The sequence below is a fragment of the Sorex fumeus genome, unplaced genomic scaffold (assembly GCF_029834395.1).
Source record: "Sorex fumeus unplaced genomic scaffold, SorFum_2.1 ptg000265l, whole genome shotgun sequence".
NCBI classification, from domain to species: Eukaryota; Metazoa; Chordata; class Mammalia; order Eulipotyphla; family Soricidae; genus Sorex; species Sorex fumeus.
Window position 1 is genome coordinate 5,473,528 of NW_026606322.1, and position 19,704 is coordinate 5,493,231.

At 38.1% G+C, this 19,704-nt stretch overlaps 1 pseudogene; it reads left to right on the plus strand.

Annotated features, from left to right (window-relative positions):
• Positions 1–16,807: 16,807 nt before the first annotated feature.
• LOC130018434 (40S ribosomal protein S2-like) overlaps positions 16,808–19,704 on the plus strand; it is a 45,436-nt pseudogene continuing 42,539 nt past the window's right edge.

A 19,704-nucleotide genomic window follows, 5' to 3' on the forward strand; every position in this document is an offset into this window, starting at 1 on the left:
TCCCTTTCATTTTAACTCTTCGGTATCTTCTGCATTTCTCTACTTCTGGGCATGCAAAATACAATCACTTTCCTTCAAGTGGCCAGCACTTTCTCCCTAGATACTGCATTACAATTTTTGGAACAGAATATTTTTACGTCAAAACCATCTTCTTCAGTTCATATTTTAAAATTTTTGTTGAACCCATGGGCTGGAGCGATAGCACAGCGGGTAGGGCGTTCGCCTTACAAGCGGCCAACATGGCCGACCCGAGTTCGATTCCTCCGCCCCTCTCGGAGAGCCTGGCAAGCTACCGAGAGTATCTCGCCCGCACGGCAGAGCCTGGCAAGCCACCCGTGACGTATTCCATATGCCAGACACAGTAACAACAAAGTCTCCAATGGAGACGTTACTGGGCCCGCTCGAGCAAATCGACGATCAACGGGAGGGCCTTTACTTACTTTACTTGTTGAACCCATGGAACCTTAGACTGCCTGAACCTAGTACACCTTTATTTTTTGACCTTCAGACTTTAGTTATCTGGTATTTCTTAAATTCCTTGAAAATATAGGGGTTATCTTACTGCTGTGATTTTGTATACTCAGTTTTTCTTTTGCCTCCAAAATTCTTTTCAGCTGTTGATATTATAAAGTATGTCTCTTGTACCTTACTCCAGCCCCCAAAACTGTACAAGAAAGGCATGTAGGCTATTTTTTATAGCTCTGCATTCAGGGTTTATTCCTGGCGATGTTTCAGGGATAATATGCTGAGCCAATGACAAAAGTCAGGTTGACCATATGGAAAAAAAGTGCCTTGACCACTGAAATATCTCCCTGGATCTAGATTGAAACTTTAATCAGAGATATTGTTTTCAGACTTATATACATTGGGGTTTACCCACAAGGTCCAGTTCACAAGGGACTATGTTGATCACTTTGGGGCCTACCAGTTGGCCACCTGACCGTTGTAGAATTTCTTAACTTTTTTCCTTTATAACCAGCTTCTTAGGACAGTACTGCTAAGGTGGCTATTTTGTCTAATACATAAATCCACCATTGTTTGACCTGCCAGTGTGCTGTTTAATGAAACCCTTTACCCATCACTTTGTCTCATTATTAATTGGTCCCCTCGAGTGACAATGAAATTGGACCTTCACAGTTATATCTACCTCATATATTACAATCTCTGGTGACTTATAGGTTTTATTTGAGAATCTTTTGTAGTTGAATTGATGCATTAAGGAACTTGCATTGTCATTAAGGAACCTTACATGCCCCACGAATAATCATGCACCATACATATTTACATGTCATACACACACAGAGTAAGACTACATAAGACTGGATAATAGGTATACATAGATTTATATAGTTGTTCGCTATCCAAGACACCACAATGAAGTAAGAATATTATCAGAAAATTGATTTCTACCCTTTTCTGTGATTTTCCTCATACCATCTGCCAGTCCTGCAAAATCAATATTTTTTAACTAATGAGCCATTGTAGAACAAATTAATATATTCAACTATAATGATTTTAGTACTTGGTAATGTTTGCCTTCCCTTTCTGGGAACACTCAGATCCAGAACAAGCCTATACTGATGATGACAAATGTAGAGCTGAAATCCTGTCTTTTAACCAACCCATAACTCACTATCTGAATTTTTAACAACTGTTGAAAGTTTCTATCAGGATGAACACAAGGTTTGATATACCGGGTTCCTGTGAGAGGGAATAGGATGATGAATGAGCTTACTATAGACAAATTCTTGGAGTAAATATTGTCAGTTTGTAGCATTTTCAGTTTAATGAACAAAACATTAATGGTGCTAAACAACTTTCATATATTAAATTGAAATAATTCATATTGACCAGTGTAATTGATAACAGACTAAAAGATGGAAGCAAGAAGTGAAATAACTAAGGCATATATATGTTTCTAAATGAATTCAAATAAGAACTGTTTTATACATAGTGTCTGCATTACCCTATGCTATGTATTCTTGCATCATTATAACGTTTTTGATGATATAATGCTATAACCATCTCTCGTCAGAGAGAAGATACATTCCTATAAAGATATAATAATATGTACAAGTTTGTATCTATAGGATTTGTGAAGAATGAGGTGCACAGAAGTACTAAAGTGGTAAGAACTCCAATGCCTGTAAGGGTTCAGTTGGAGTTCAATATGTGAGGGTAGAGGGTAAAAATTATGGTAAATAACAGGTGAACCAGTAGGTGAAGAGTTGGGAGAGAGGAAACATAGGGTTAGAGGTAAGTGTGGAGAAGAGGCAACTGCATTCTCTCAGGACTGCATATTCATCCCCCCTACCTAAAGGCTTTGAAAACGGGGACCACTCTTAGGAAGTGTTGTTTGGCAAATAGGCAAGAGAATTTGCCAAATCCGGAATCAGAAACCCACTGCAGATATTAGTCAGATATTCAAAGGCAGTTTTGAGAATGCCTTCAGGCACTCATAGCAACTTACCTTCCCCCTAATATAAGAAAGAATAGAAAATGTATAGAAAGATAAAATGATGTCCACAGTGCTATGAAATTATGTATAAAAAGATAACAGCAGAAATATTATCAGCAGTCCTTGCTGCAACAGGCATTAGGACACCTTACAAGCATGGCTTATCATTTCCCCAGCCTGGAGCTTCATTGAATTCATGGGCAAAATTACCAAAACATCTCTGCCAGTGAGAAATGACAGGAGGGAAGGAAAAAAAGCCTTCCTGGCCCCCAGTGACCTCATAGCATGAAAAGTGAATTCAACCCATGGTCAGTAAATTTCCCTGACTAAAAGGATGAGCACCAAATGAATTTCTTGCTTGACAGCAGCACAGAGCAGAAACATTTAATATGTGTGTGGGGCCATTTTCTCTGTAACCCTCACCCTCTTTGACATGCCACTATTGGCTGCCTGTGATCCATATTGCCACTGGACTGCATCAAGACTGGCCCAGACTTGTTTTTAATTAAATCCCCCTAAAGGATGGTCAAATCGACCTGTCTTTGCTGAAAGAGTTGTTGTGATCCAGTATCCTGAGAATGCATACTATTGCCATGGCCTTCCTCCGTCCCCAGAGGCTCTGGTCGCATCGCTGATCAATGTCTCTCTCCCTGGCTTTTGAGCAGAAGTATGACAAAGACAGGGAACGGAAACCCAATGCAGTTTCCATAGCAACACTTTTATAAAGAAAGAAATGAAAAAGGGGAAAAGAATAGTACTCTACTATGATTTGGGTTTTTTAAAAAAAATATCAGTGAATGAGCCGTCTAACTGTAAGGGTTAGGGTTAACAGGTATAGAGACATCAGAATTCCTTCAGTTCTAAATTCTTCCAATAGGGACTGGAAACAGGACCAGTTTGGCTAGCTTGAGACTTTTGCTTGGGAAAGCAAAAGCACAGGGACATGGCATGCACTGTTTTGCTCTAATATTGGTCACAGCATTATATAGTATCTATCCCTGTCCTCCCATTGTTCATCGATTTGCTCGAGCGGGCCCAGTAACGTCCCCATTGGAGACTTCTGTTGTTACTGTGTTTGGCATATCGAATACATCATGCTCTGCCGTGTGGGCGAGATACTCTCAGTAGCTTGCCGGGCTCTCCGAGAGGGGCAGAGGAATCAAACTCGGGTCGGCCATGTTGGCTGCATGCAAGGCAAATGCCCTACCACTGTGCTATCGCTCCATCCCATTATATAGTATAGAGTATGAATATTTATCTTGCTCGCCTGGTACCATCACTTACTCTGAGCAGGGTGGCATAGAAAATATTTGTTACTTGGGACTAAGAGCTAATTAATATCAAGAACAGCGAAATAATGAAATATTGAATAAACTTTCCCATCCCCAAGCAAAGTGATGCCCTACACCCTAGTTAATATACAAACTTTTAGTCTGTTACTGGTTTCTAAGAGTTCATTTATACTAATGGTGTTTACTATTTTCTATGTATTGCTAATGAACCACTGTGGGGGTTTTTTTTGGGGGGGGGTGGTTGTTCTTGTTTCGCTTTGTTTTTTGCTATTATTTTAGTGTGCTGTTTTAATTTTGCTCAAATGTTGTGCATTAGAATCGAATCATGGTAGATTTTTTTTAAGATACAAGACTTTGAATAGTTTTAGTACAGATAGGCAGAAATCAGTACTAAGTGATTATAATTAAGAAGGTTCTAGATAAAGGTCACACAGTTTTGTAAAAGGTAAGAAACGTGAATGGCAATGTCATAATTGTCTACTCTATACCTTCCAGACTAAATGGTATAAGTGAAAACCTCATAAGATTTCAGGTGAAATAAGTACAGTAAGTCTGGGACGAGAGGGTTAGCTTTATTCTTTTATAATTCGCATACACACACAAGTGACAGGGTTGACAGGATAAGTATATTAATGAAGAGCAGATAAATTTAATGCCCTTGAGTTAAGATATTTTCCTTGTATATATGGGAAAGATCTCAGTTTGATATTTGACCCCAGGCATCCCGAGGAATCACTCCTGAGCACAGAACCTGGAAAGGCACCTGAGCACTGCTGACTGTTGCCAAAAGCACAACTCCCAAATTTGTATTTAATTTGAAATGGTATAGGAAATACTCAGGTGTTCTTGAGACTCTCAAATAGTAAGCACTTGAGAAATACTATATGTGTCAGTGTATAGAATTGATTCATTGGACAGAAGAAAGATAATACTAGAGAGTGAGAAAAGAACCCGAAGTAAATTGTATTTATAGAGTTCTTTTGTGTGTGTGTGTGTGTGTGTGTGTGTGTGTGTGTGCATGTGCATGAGTCTAATCAGCTGCATAATAAAAAGATAGGAATTAATTGAATGTCTACTCTGAGGTGAGCTTCCTATATGATAAAAATGCTTGTCATCATTTGTAAAGAGCTAATGATACCAGGCACTGCACACAATTTATTTTAGGTATTATCATATTTGTAATCTTTAAAATCATTCCAAGAGTTTTTATTATGTTATCCATGGTATCCTGAGAAACTTAAAATCTGGGAGGGCAAGTGCATAATTCCAATGAGCTTGAAGCCAACATTTGATCCAGACCCCAAACCTCACAATCCTTTCTCTGGAGCACATTATATGCGATTCACATGTGCTGTAGTTTTTAAGAGATGAACTAAAACATAGCCGTCACTTCAAATGAAATAGTGACGGGGGAAAAAGAACAATGACAGCCATTTCAGAGTCACCTGGTGTGATGGAGATATTGGAAAATGGGACTGTAGCATTTCATTTTAAATTTTGGAAGAAATTGTTCCTTGTAGTTTTATTTGAGTGCATATTAATTGATAACAGCAGGACTAGCTCTGCGCACCTTTGATAAGCTTTCTCTGTTTTGAAAAAAATTCAGATTTTTGCATGGAGCTGGATCCCGAGAAATGAACTGTATGGACATCTTAATATATGCCCCTAATAGAAGGAAGTCAGTTTGAAAAGCTGCTTCAGTTAGCATTGTTCTTTTTGTTCACCATCAGCAAAATGTCTTTTTAACTTTTTCTAGCCTTTGTCTTACAAACTTCAAGTTTTTGGTTTGCTTTAATAGAACCTGAAGCAAATGTTTACTCTTAATGTATGTATCTAAAATTTATCATTCCCATATAGAAACGCCTGTGAAGGAAAAAAAGCATTTTGTGTTTCCGTCTGTATTTCCTTCTATTCTTTCCCAAAGTAACCCTGGAGTCTAACAGCATGCCTTCTGCTTTTCCAACTAATTTGCATGGTTAATACTTTAGAGTACAAAATAACTATTGATGGGCCAGAAAAGAAAAGAGATAGTGATTGCTTGGATCAACAACAGGGGAATGTGAGCTTGGGTTTAGTTTAATTCTGAGCAGTGATAAGAGGGATTAACACTAAAATACAACAATGCTGATGTTAGCAGCTTCCCTGCCCCTTGAGGCCAAACAGAAGTTTATTAGCACAGTATTTAGAATGTGGATTCTGGAGGCAGAGACATAAATTCAAGTTCTGGCTCTACTACTTTCTAGCTCTGGGACTTGGGGAAGATACTGAACGTACTGAAACTCATCAGAAAAAGAGAAATAAGAGAGCCTGGAATGACAGTACAACAGTTGTCTCTACAGATATAGGAGGGAATTTGCCCTGCATGTGGCCTACCTGCTTTCAATCCCTAGAACCCGCTGTGGTCCTGAGCACCGCCAGGAGAAATTGCTGAGTGCAGAGGCAGCAGTAACCCCTGAATATTGCCAGGTGTGCTCCCCCCGCCCCCCCAAAAAATAAAGCAAGAGAAAGAAATAACATCACCAACATATCAGTAATTTTAAGTAATGTTGCATATAAAGTATTTAAAATAGAGCCTGCATCATTATGGGATTAATGGCTGTTTTTTTATGGACAAAGATGAATAGATGGGTAATGAACCTAATGGAGCAGAATTAAGTGCTATAGAATTGAGAGCCAGGGTGAGGATCTAAAATTGAGGAGCTGGAACAACATTACAGCAGAGAGGGTGCTTGCTTGCCTTACATCCAACGAACCTGGGTTTGATTCCCTGGACCCCATAGAGACCTGTGAGCCCTGCCAGGAGTGATCTCTTGAGTGAAAAGACAGGAGTAAGTCCTGAGAAGTACTGGATGTGACCCTAAAACCAAGAAATAAACTAAGTAGAGGGACCTGATACAACTGGTTGAGCATTTGCTCAGATGCAGCTGACGTGGATGCCAGCCAGTCTTGCTGCTTCATCTGAGTGAACCCAGGAGTGAACTTTGAGCATTGTGTGAGGAAAAGCCTGAGAAAATGGCAAGATGTGGCTTGTAGAAATAAACATCAAAACAAATAAACAAAAATGAATAAATGAAATCAGTGAAATGGAAGACAGGCTAGAAGAAAGCTGGAACATAGACCTTCTATGAGACCTATTACTTCTCAGTTGTCAGATGCATTATGTCATAGCATCAGTGTGTGTGTGTGGGGGGTCACAGTTTAATAGAGCAGGCATGTATGAGTTTGAGGAGTGGGGAGGGGGTCCTGCACAGTATTCCACACTAACATTAAATTGCAGAGACACATTTCTTTTTTATTTTTGTTCATTCTTGAATAAAAGAAAAAAAAATCAGAGAGGCAGAAAAGATTTTAACACCTTCACATACATACAAGCTGAACAGATTTCCCAATCAAAAGCAAAACTGACAACAGCAACTATTGTTAGAATAATACCCCATTTAGTTATAAAGGATAATTGTCAGCCTAACTTTGATCCACTTCATCATGTGATATGTCAGTTGCTCTAGCAGTTTAACAGAATATATCTTTGACAAATAATTTCTCTAACAGCTCTCAATTTTTCTGTGGAATGCCACTAAAGTTAGAATTGCAAAAATACTACTATGTGTACATAAGATCGAAATTGCACTTGTGTCAAGAAGCAAATATCTTAAATGTCTATTATTTTAAAGGTGCCATGTAAACTATTTAATCACCTTAAATAAAATTTAGCTCCCAGTGACTTTGAACTATTGTCCAAAATTTTCTCTAACTAAAGATTTCTATTACTTCTCTTAGATATTATCATTTCAACACCCCTTAAACTCCCAAACTTAAAAACTAGAGTATCATAAACTTCTGGTAAAATATACTTTAGCTCTTCAAATAATCCTTCATGTCAGTTATAGGGATGATACACTATACACTAGTCCCCTTTCCCAGGCTTCTAAATAATTAAGTGCTACTATTGCTTGCTTTCTTTAAAATTGTTCATAAGTGTTAAATCAATCACAGACTAATTGAAACTCCTACCATTTTACCTTTTCTCTCCACAAATTAGCTTCACGTTCATTTCTCTCATGGACCTTTCCACCCCCCGTCTCTCCAGGCATTCTCTGAGGGCATCTAAAGTTCTTTAGCTCTGTAGTTTTGAAGTGTGCAATTTGGAAGGAATATGGGTCTGGAGGGAATTAAATTAACTAGAAGCACTCTGATTTTTGATTAAATTGCTTCTTTCAAAGATATTATAGAACATTCCAGGTATTCAGTTTTAAAATTTCTTCAAAAAAGGAAAAAGGCACTAAAGTTCAGACCATTTTTTGCTTTACTTTAAAGGTTTATGCTGAAAATACCTTTATCATGATTTTACTACGAGACTACAAACATTAAGGAAATATATTCATGGAATTAAATCTGGTGCAAAGGAGAAATGAGAATTGACGAATGTAAAGCCACCGGAAATAGGAGAAAATGTAAAAAACTAGACTATCAAGGAATGAAACATTTCATCCTGTAGCAAAGGGTGAAAACTCTAAAGGGGAAAGAAGTGACAATAGGTGGATATCACTGTGTACTTCAGTGAATCAGTCCTGTGGAGGAAATTCTGAGCATAAGTGTATTAAAGAAGACAGTTTTGTATAGTTTGCATAAAAAAAATTATAGGGCCTTAAAAGATAAAAACTAGGCCCACCAGTTCGCTTAGCCAGCTTATTTATCCCTCATTTCTTCCTACATTTTTTTTCTTTTTGGGTCACACCCAGCGATGCACAGGGGTTACTTCTTACTCTGGACTCAGGATTTACTCCTGGCAGTGCTCAGGGGACCATATGGGATGCTGGGAATCGAACCCAGCTGCCTTCAAGGAAAATGCCCTACCCATTGTGATACCACTCTGGCCCCACTTCTCACTTTTAACTTAGCAAAATGTCAATGTGAAACGCTAAACAACGAATAAGGTCAGGCTTTTTGAGAAAATTGACCTTACACATGCTTTGGCTGGACAAATACATCTAGTGCTGCATTCTCTACTTGGAGCTGTAGTCCACAAATCGCAAAGCACCTCAAAAGAAACAACAACATCAAGCCAAATGACCATTGAGAGCTTTTTTGGTTTTTTGGTTGTGAGTTTGTGGGGGCTGGGCCACACCTAGTGGTACCCAGAAGCTACCAGTGATACCAAGGAATATTACATGGCTCTGTGACCAGTGAACATTTCCATTAATGCTTCTGGAATTATGGTGACAGTAATAAACCATGGTTGACTGAAATCATATAGGGATCCCTTAACCCCTTTACTAGCTCCCTATCCTAGATCTCTAGTTTAAGTTTCAATGATTTTTACCATTTTAGTTTACTAGCTTTATGTAAGCATAAAACTGATGATGAATTTAGGAAAGGTCATCTTGTTCTTGATGAAGCAAGAGTTATTCTGATATTTTCTACTTAAAATGATTTGGTAAATGCCAATTGCCTTAGTGTAAAAGTAACTACATTACTTAAGGTGACTGAAGAGTCCTTCTTTGCAGCTCTTACTTCCTGGTAGGCTAAATGTTTTAATTAATTCTTCACACCTTTTTCTTTGCAATCATTACTGAACAACTTGAATTTTCCTAACAAATACAATATGTTCTACCATGATCTGAAGCCATTTGGCATGTTATTCTCTCTGCTAGAAATTTGCATTTCAACTACGTCTCTAGTCATTCAAGAAATGTTTCAGACTCCACATATTCAAACACCTTCAGTATGACAGAAAAGCTTTCCCCATGTATTAGTGTTAACTAAAAAAACAGTATGAATAACATTGTAAATGTCTCTTCCATTAGATTGTAAGTGGCTTTCATGTTACCTTGCAACATTTCGTCTTCTTTTATGATATGTTAGCTCCTTGTAATGTTAGTTGTATCTAATATCTTATTATATGCTGTGATGTCTGAGTTTGTATAAATGTTTCTGTAAATAGGAATTGCATTTTCTTATTCCTAATCACATAAAATAGCCTAATAAAGTATCATATAACCAGTTAAATGTTTTGTAGGTTTATTTAATGAAATAATTTTGGATTAAATAACCCTTGAAAGATAGACTTTGAAAAAGCTCTAAAACTAAAATCTAAATGATTTAAAACCTAGAATGTACTTTTTCTATGTCTGGTCATAATATTTCTATAACACTAAAAAGGAAGTGACATTACAAAGGATGAGTCTAGACTCCTTTATTTCTATCTGTCAGTGGAGTCAAATATACTTCAACAACGACCAAAAAAAATCCATAGGTATAAAAACAACTATGTGAGGTTGTGGGTATGCTTACCAATATATTTAAATAGTTTACACACACAAATATTTAATGTAAAATATTAATTTAAAGAGTAATTTAAAGTAAATTAAATTTATTAAATTAATAAATTTATTAAGTTAAATTTAAAGAGTAAATATCAATTTAGATATCTAAATTGTTCAAATTTAGATATTTACTCTTTAAATTACTAAATTTATTGAATAAAATACATATACTCACCTTGTGATATTATTTGCCTAAAATTAGGATTGGATATAATTATTATGAAATGCTGGACAAGATGTCCAGGAAATCCTCATGTAATTAAATAAAACTGTGTTTTGTAAAATGTATGAATCAAAGTCATAGATTGTGACATCAATAAATTTGTTAACAAATCATAAAGGAGTGAATTTTTTAAATATTTTAAAAAATACATAACCCCTATTTTGAGTTACAAGCCACATTTTAAGAAGTTAAGCAAGGTAAATTTTGAAACCCATTGGAATAACTAAGAAGTCCATAACTGACCATAGTATATCTGAGAACTGCAGAATTCTCCTGCTTTCCACCTTTCCATTTAACTGTCAGTGAATTCCCTTTCAAGTGTTAACCATTAATTTTATCCACTTTCTAGTGCTGGTCCAAAACAAGAAATTTTTTTCATGTGTGGCAAAATCGCAAATCCAACCTCACCCTGTTAATTTAGCAAATGCTAAAAATGACATGCGAAAAAATCCTATAATTTTAATTATCTTGTCCATAATTTTAAAGGATTTTTATTCTTCTATACATTGTTATTGCATATACAATAGTGAGACAACTAATAATTGGTAAAATTTCATGTTCGGTTATTGGATCAGCCAGAGTGGAATGGACTCTTAATTGACTGAGAAAGTGAATTACCTGTCATTTAATTTTATTTTGTCTTCTTTGTTTTTCTTTGGGGGTGTTAACCCAGCGATGCTCAGGATTACTCCTGGCTCTGCACACAGGAAGTGCTCCTGGCAATCCGCTGGAGACCATATGGGATGCCCGGGGTGGGACCCTGGTTGGTCACATGCAAGGCAAACACCCTACCTTCTGCACTATTGCTCTGGCCATACTCTCATTTTACAGATATTGAGTACTCATACAATGCGTTCCCTTTTCATTTAAGACTTTTTCTTATCATGTATTGTCATATTGTTTTCATCTTCTCCTCCTCTCTGCTCTTATAGTCTATGCAGTAAAGTTTAGTGTATTTCTAAATGTGTTTGGGTAAATCTTATCCAAGTGAACTTTCCTCTGATGTCTCTCAAAAACTGTTTGCTCATAGAGTTAGTACTAACTCTATAGTCTTATTATTATCCAATATGACTCCAAACCCTCCTCGTTGTAGAGTACGTTACCTAAATTCAATTAGGAAACAGTTCCTTAGTTATTTGTGGATAGTTTTGATTTTTGGAGATAATTTGCTGACTAATTTCTTTTTTTAAAACTTTAATGTTTAGGTGAATAATTTTTTAAGTAAAATTATATGGGAAACAATCTCAGCTCTTCGGATCAAAGAAAAACAAAGGTATTTTTGAAACATCATTTTACACACATCACACTTGATAGAGGGAAAATGAAAAGTTATAGCTCCATTTTCTTGTATCTTTATAAAGCCATAAAAGTGCATATGTGACTCAGGTCATCTCATAAAAGAAAAATAATATTCAACATATAAAACGCAGAGACTTTTTAATAGGATTGTAAAATCTGGACTGCGTACTTATTTTCTAGTAGAAAATGTATTCATTATTGTCACTATTAATAGTAGTAATATCATTATGAATCTGTGCATATTTTAGAAACACTATTTGCCTTATCCACAAAAGATAATTTTCCCTCTGGGTTTTAATTGTAGCTTATAAAAGAGAGAAATGAAATCATTATAAAATTCTCTGAGCGATTCATACCTTTGTACTTGTGGTCCTAACACTCATTAATATTTAGGTCAGGTGTGTGTGTGTGTGTATGAGGAAGGTGTTAAAAAGGATATTGGAGATGGTATAAGGTGTGGACATGTTGCAATCAGTACTCTGATCCATAGTTAGAATAAAAAAATGTTCCTCTGAGTATAAAAGTACAATATTTACATTTTTTACTCATGAGTATAAACACACCAGTAGAGGGTTTGTCTCTTAATGCAAGTTATGAGGGCTGTGGTACTCAATCTTTAAAGATGTGGAGATTCAGGATAACTGTGTAAAAATCAGTAGGCTTATTCTTGCTCCATTATTTGTGACTGTGTTTATTTATTGCCACCAAGTACATCTAGCCTTAATCTTGGGCCTAGTGTGGCATTTTCTTCTGCTCGGTTTCTCTCAGCTGAGCACAAGCTGTTGAGGATATATCAACAGACAATCCCTTTTGAATTGCATCCCTTTAAGCTCTTTGGTCTCATTTGCTGGTTCACATATCCACATGACAGTGTGAGAATTTCATGTTCTTAAGAAGAAATTTTGTTTTCAGTTTTGAACCAGTTATTTCCAAAGATGGATGAAAATATTCAGCTATAGAAAAGAAAAGTCTTAATTTTTACAGAGAACACAACCTGTATTAAATTTCAACTCTGTGTGTGTTTAATAAAGAATCATATACCACCACTGTATCGTTTAAGCATTATTTTGATCTAATTGGGTGAAGAATGTCCAGAACTGGGTCAAGAGGAATAGAAAGACAATTCAGGATAGAGTTGTCTTTCACATGAGTTATAAACTAAAGTTCTTTTGTAGCTCCTCGGATACTTTTCTGAGTCAGTACTGAACCAATGTCCCATTCCAGTAATAAGATGGGGATAAAATAAAACATCCTCCAAGGAGACATTTAGTGGTGAGCTAAGGCTGAGAGCCTTCAAGGACATTTATCTCCATAGTAGCAACGTTTGACTCTTTGTGGTTTCCACAAATCTCTGTAAGAGGCATTGATCGCCACTGTCAGTATGATTAGAGGAAGCACTGATGCATAGCATGTTTATGATTTAAAAAAAACAGATGTATACATTCCACTTTTGTCATAAGGAGGATTTAACTCTCTTGAGAAAAGATAAACTTTAATTAGATGTTATCTATTGTTTTGATGTTCTTATATAGATTTGACATTTATTTAAGATACATCCAAATCTAAGGACAAAGAAAGGGACACATACTCATTTTACTTGACTACTTTGGCCCTCATTACCTATGTCTTTCAAATAATATCTTGTTTTTCTAAATTTTTTTTTATTTTGAAAGTATGATAATTCTGTTGCTGCTTTATAAGGCTCTTCCAACCTGTATTTGTACATGCTTAAAAAAATAATTAATTTTAATCTGGATATGAGTCCTATATTTTGATACAGTTCTATAGTTGAAGTTTATTAGGTAACAAAGATCAAATATTGAATCAATAAGTATATAAAGTGGAAGCAGACAGGGCAGAGTAGTGTGGGGCTTCTGGTTTTAATCCTATGATTGCCGGAGATTGGTGGGAGCAAGGAGAGGATCTCTCTTCCCCGGTCCGTTGAGTCTGGAGTCCAAGGTCACTGGGTTCCGCTTACCTGGTTCTGTGGGGGTTCACTCATGCATGAGTCTCGGCCTGAGCATCCGGAAAGCGTACTGGAGTATGGTGGCGGCTGGGTAGTGGAAGTAGTAGAGGTCTCCATAAACCTCCAGCGACCCAGGGATTCCTCACAGAAGACCCACCCTAACAGTGTCAGTTAAACACCTCATCAGCAGACCTTCACTACCTCCACAACCCAGCTGCTGCCATGCTCCAGGATGCTTTCTGGACCACGTGGCTGCAAAGTGGCCGTGCAACACATCATAAGACAAGACATATCATAATATAAGATTACTGCACCATATTTGATAGGGTTCAAACATGGATTGAACCATGGGAACACCTGCAGAGGCGATTAGAGGCTGCCTTAAAAGCCTGTATCCCTCTCGGAGAGCCTGGCAAGTTACCAAGAATATCCCTCCCGCACAGCAAAGTCTGGCAAGCTATCTGTGGCATATTTGATATACCAAAACCAGTAAATACAATGGGTCTCATTCCCCTGATCCTGAGAGCCATCAATACGGCACAGTTAAGAAGGATAAGGAAGGAGAGGCTGATAAAATCTCAAGGCTGAACTAGGCTGTAAAAACAAAGAAGGACAAAAATGACTGTTTGTACTTTCAATGCATGCATGCTGGAAGCAGATGCGTCCATCGAGGACCTGATGGTACGAGTGTGGAAGATCAAGTACGGCATCATTGGTCTGACAAGGATGAGAAGGCATCAATCACATCACGCCTTTTTCAATACTGGAGAAAAACTGTTTCTCGGAACATGCAACGAAAGAAGTATCAGTGGTGTCTGTATCCTTGTCAACATGAACTTGGCCATGAGCATTGATTCATTCAAGGAAGACCTCAAAGAGAGAAGAGCAGCAAGTGCTGGCCAATGAGGCAGAAGTCGGGAAAATCATTTGTGATGCCCACCTGCCTTCACCAACTATAAGACCAAGACGACTGCCCTCCGACATCCTGGTGGAACTATCATATCTTCCAGAAGGGCAACGGAGAATATTATCCATGACTTCTACTCAGATCTCTTCGATAGCCACATCCACCTTCCCACATACCAAATTGCGCAGGATGGATATGTCGTTCCTAATGTTCTCCCTTCCAAAATCCAACACGCTATTTCGTCAGTAAAGAAGCAAACAATGACCAGCCCAGAGAAGGTCAGACCTGAACACCTGAAGAACCTGCCCTCAGTACTCATCAAAACACTGGCTTGGCTTTTCACACACTACCTGTCTGAATGCAAGCTTCCATCCCAATGGAAAACCAGGAGTACTGTACTACTGCACAAGAAGGGAGACATCCATGACATTGGCAAGTATTGCCTGATCTGCTTGTTGTCTGTTGTCTACAAGCTGTCCACTCGAGTCACCCTGAATAGGATTGGCAGAAAACTAGATGAAGAGCAACCATGTGAACAAGCCAGATTCCGAAAAGGATTCAGTACCATCGACCATATCCACACAGTAACCAAGCTCATTGAGGTTTCTCGGGAGTTCAAGATGCCGCTCTGTCTAACTTTCATTGATTTATAGAAGGCCTTTGATTCTGTTGAGACTGAAGAGATCATCGAAGCCCTAGCCAAACAGGGCATTCATACTCAATACATCAGGATCCTCCATGAGCTTTATTACGGATTCACTACCAGGATCTCACCATTCTACAAGGAAGTGATCAGCAGGTTGATACCATTTCATCGAAACTATTCAGTGCCACCCTCTATAATGTCAGGCGATGACTGTAATAGGAATGAACGGGAGTGAAGATAGACTGTTGGTAACTACACCACCTCTGCTTCGCTGATGCCATTATTCTCATAATACCAAACATTGATCACTTGATCACTTGACATCCCCTTAAGGATCTCTGCTCCCAGGTTCGTTGAGCCTGGAGTCCAAGGTTACAGAGTTCTGCCTTCCTGGCTCTCTGGGACTTCAGTTGTGCATGAGTCCCAGCCTGAGTGTCCAGAAAGTGTCCTGGCGGGCATCTGCGACTGGGTAGTGGAGGTAGTAGAGGTAATGAAGGTCACCAAACATTAGCCAAGCAGCACAAATGCTGGCCGACTTCAACCATGAGTTTGGAAAGGTAGGACTACAGCTGAATCTCACAAAGACAATGTTTATGAGAAATGGTCTCATTCCTGACATTCCATTCGCTCTCAACGAAATGAACATCTCCGAATACAGCAGTTATGTGTATATGTCATATATGTATATGTATATGTATATAGGTCAAGAACTCAATACGAAAAACAAACCTGAATTGTGCAGGAGGAAGTGAGCGGCTTGGAACACCTTCAAGAGTGTCAAAGAAATAGCTAAGAAGATGAAGAACCTCTGGCTCTGAGTACATCTCTTCAATTCCACTGTTCTTCCTGGATTAACATATGCCTCAGAGACCTGAGCCCTATGAAAACAGGATGAGAATGCTATTTGGGTCTCCGAAAGAGGAATCAAAAGAGCTATGCTTGGAGTATCACATTTCACTCAAAATGAGAGAAAGAATCGGAGTTCTGATCTCCATCAACAGTCGAGAATCAGAGATGATGTCTCGTTTGCCAAGGCGTCGATGATCAGATGGGCTGGACACGTAATGCGATTTGGAGACTACCATTAGACTAGAGCCACTACCAACTGGATTCCACAGGGCATCAAAAGATCGTGTGACTGCTCACCTACGAGATGGTCAGACTTCTTCATCAAGATCCTGAATGATCGGCTTGAGGCTCTTCGTGTTCCTAGATTGAGCAGACATCATTGGGCTACACTAGCACGCAACAGGGATGAATGGAGACGTTACTGGCACCCACTTGAGCAAATCGATGAGTAACAGGATATCAAGTGATCAAATATAAAAAATTCAATAATTTTTACGTGCAAATTATTATATCACACCATGAGGTTAAGTCCTTATCTAGGAATTTACTAATCTGTTTGCTGCTAGTTGAATTTCTGTGATATTTTTCTGTTTGCTGACTTTAGTTGGTTTCTATGTTACTTTCCCATCATTTGGTGTGCTTCTACTGGAATTTCAGTGTTAGGGACTTGACTTGGGAGGTATTGCAGTCCAGAGACTTTAGCATCTAAGCTCTGGACCAAAGACTTGACACAGTTGCTATGGGAGGTCGACAGGACTTCTGGGATTTCTAGAATTACAGAGGTTTGGGGGAAGGCTTCTCACCCTGACTCTTGGATCACACCAGGATTCTCAGCCTGGTGAACATGAAATTTTTCAGTTTCGTATCTTCAGATATTTGTCAGGCTCTTGGTGTAGTTGGAAGCAGTGGGGTGTGGGTGCAGCTGCTGGGGTCTTCGCTGTGTGGGTACTTGGTGTGCCCACCTCCCAAGGGCAGCCCGGAGTTTTCAGCCATGAGGACCAGTGTTCCCATAGATTTTATCTGCTTGGCTTGCATCTCCCAGGAGATTATTTGTGAATCATTAGAGCACGGTCCATGGGTGAGTCAACATAGAGGCAATTGTGGAGGTGAGCTTAACATGCTCTTGATTATACAGAGACATGCTATGGCCAGAGAGATAGTGTAGTGGATATGACACTTAATCTTATACACAGAAGAATCTAGATCTATCTCTTTACCACATATGCCCCCCCACCCTGATACACAGGAATAACCCTGAGTTCAGAGCCAGAAGTAAGCTCTGAACACTACTGGATAACCCATACCCACCAAAAAAGTGTGATCATTAAATATTCAGTTATCCCAAACTCTGCATCATCAATTATGTACTTAGAAATTTAATCACTCTAGTGGAATGACTATAGAAAACCAAATGAAATAAGTCATTATGGCTGAGTAGTATGAACATTCACTATATTCTTTAATGTGAGGAAGAAAGTGTCAAACTCTATAACGTTGTTAAAGAGACTTTTCTTATGTATACCTGGGTAGCTCACCGCCCCCCCGCCATTGACATATAAAGATGCGTGGATAATTTTTAATTGCATTGTTGAGTTGGGAGGTGGTAAAAATCGTTGGATATTCCATACATTGTAGTACCATACCACTATAGCACTATGAATAGTGTAGCACTATTCATAGTCTTTCAGTATCTACTAAGTTGTGGCAAACAATACTTTCCAAAAATTTTATCAAATATTAACAAATGATTAAATTTGACCTGTGTGAGAATCTTGGCCTTAGAATAAAGCAGTAATTTTATGGCTGGTTTCAGAGAGACAGTTTGGTGGGTAAGATATTTTCTTTGTACTAAACTGACACCAGTTCTATCCCCAAGCTGTATATGGTCCACTGTCAGGAATGACCCCTGAGCACAAAGCCAGGAGTAAGCTATGAGCACTATTGAGTATAATCCCCGCAGAATTATAATAATAGTAATGATGGTAATGTGGAATTTTTGGAAAATGTTATGAGAGAGGATTCATTTTATTTTAGTCTCAAATTTAGGGAAGTAAGTAAGGATTCAAATACAGGCTACAGTTAAATTTTTCTGAATCATGGTACACTCACCACTGGGAAGCTTGATGAGGAGGGAGAAAATGAATGAGAGAGGCAGGTATATAAATTAAAATTGTGATTGAGCATGAGATTCTGTAACAGGAAAGAAGTAGATTCAAACTCTGGATCTAATATTTTACTAGTTTTGATACCTATGAAAAGATAATCATAGTCACCCCATGTAACAATAATTGATAACATGACATATGAGGTACTTAATACTTTGTTGTCCTAGGAGACCAGTGTTTTATTGTTTTGTTTTTTGGCCACAGCCAGAGGTGCTCAGGCCTACTTCTATCTTTGTGCTCAGGGATCACTCCCTTTGAGGCTTGAGAGAATTTATAAGGTGACTGAAGAACCTTGTGCAAAGCAAATGCCTTACCAACTATACCTTTCCATCCCCAGGCATGTACTTTTTGACAGGTACCATACACAGCAATGCTTGATCTGTCGATGCAAACCTGCTTGTTGCTTAATATAAATCTTCATACATGCTATGCCTTATAAGGAATCACTTTGATTATCGTGGCCATAAACTATAAGGTTTTGAAACTTTGATATGTTCCTGAGTGGTGAATTTTGCTATAAACCTCTTATTTGTAGTGTAATAGTTGCTCATGTAAATAACCTAATTTTATATCCATTGAATTCCAAAAAATATTTTAAGAGACACCCTCACTTTGTGCAATGCTTTCTTTAGTTAATAAGAGATAGAATAAAATTGAAACCGATATATAAAAATTAAGCATAACTGTGTATGTCTTCAAGGAGGAATGTCACAAAGAAATGTCACTCTTAATATGCATCAGATTTTAGCAGAGCATCTTAAGCAATTCCTAAGAGTTATCTACTATACATGTAAGCAAGTGATAAAGTCTGAGTGTTTAGTTTCTCAATGATAATGATAATGAGATAAGGGAATCAGCCCTCAGCTATGTGATACCCATGGTACTAGTAAGACCAGTTTGAAACATTTGGGTTTGGATTCTGAACCTTTGTTTGCACACAGGCAATAAAGAAAGGGTTAGACTTGACTTTAGCATTTAAACATAACTGCTTTTTGAGGTCTAAATTTAGCTGTTTCTACACTTTTATTTAACCATTTAAATCATTTTGTTGGTATTAATATCTCTTGATTCCAGTTTGTGAACTTGATTTCTGTGCATTCACGTTCTTCAAATCTCACAATACATGGTCATGTTACATTTAAATTAATACAAATTTATGTAATGCTTAAAACTGGCAGCAGTCCATTCGCCAGGGCCAGCCTGACTTCTATCCATTGAATATTTCAGTGGGGGAAGACTTTCCTATGCCACCTGTTAAATTGGACCACGCTTTCAAGCCTGAATACATTATGGTTGTACTGCTTCAAGTAGGATGTTGCTCTCCTGCCAACCCCTGCAATATACACAGGTGACTGTTGTTAATAGGTGGCAGCTCCCACAGTGGCTACCTAACCATCTCTGGGAGAGGCCTGCCCGAGGAGAAAGGTGATAAATGTCACAATAGGAGATTAATTGCATATGTTCTGTGTGACATGACATCCCATGGGATTTAGGAATTTGTTTGTGGTTCTATAAAGCATACTGTAAATATCAGGCTCAGCTCTGGCTGTAACCCTGCCAAACATGGGGCCAATGT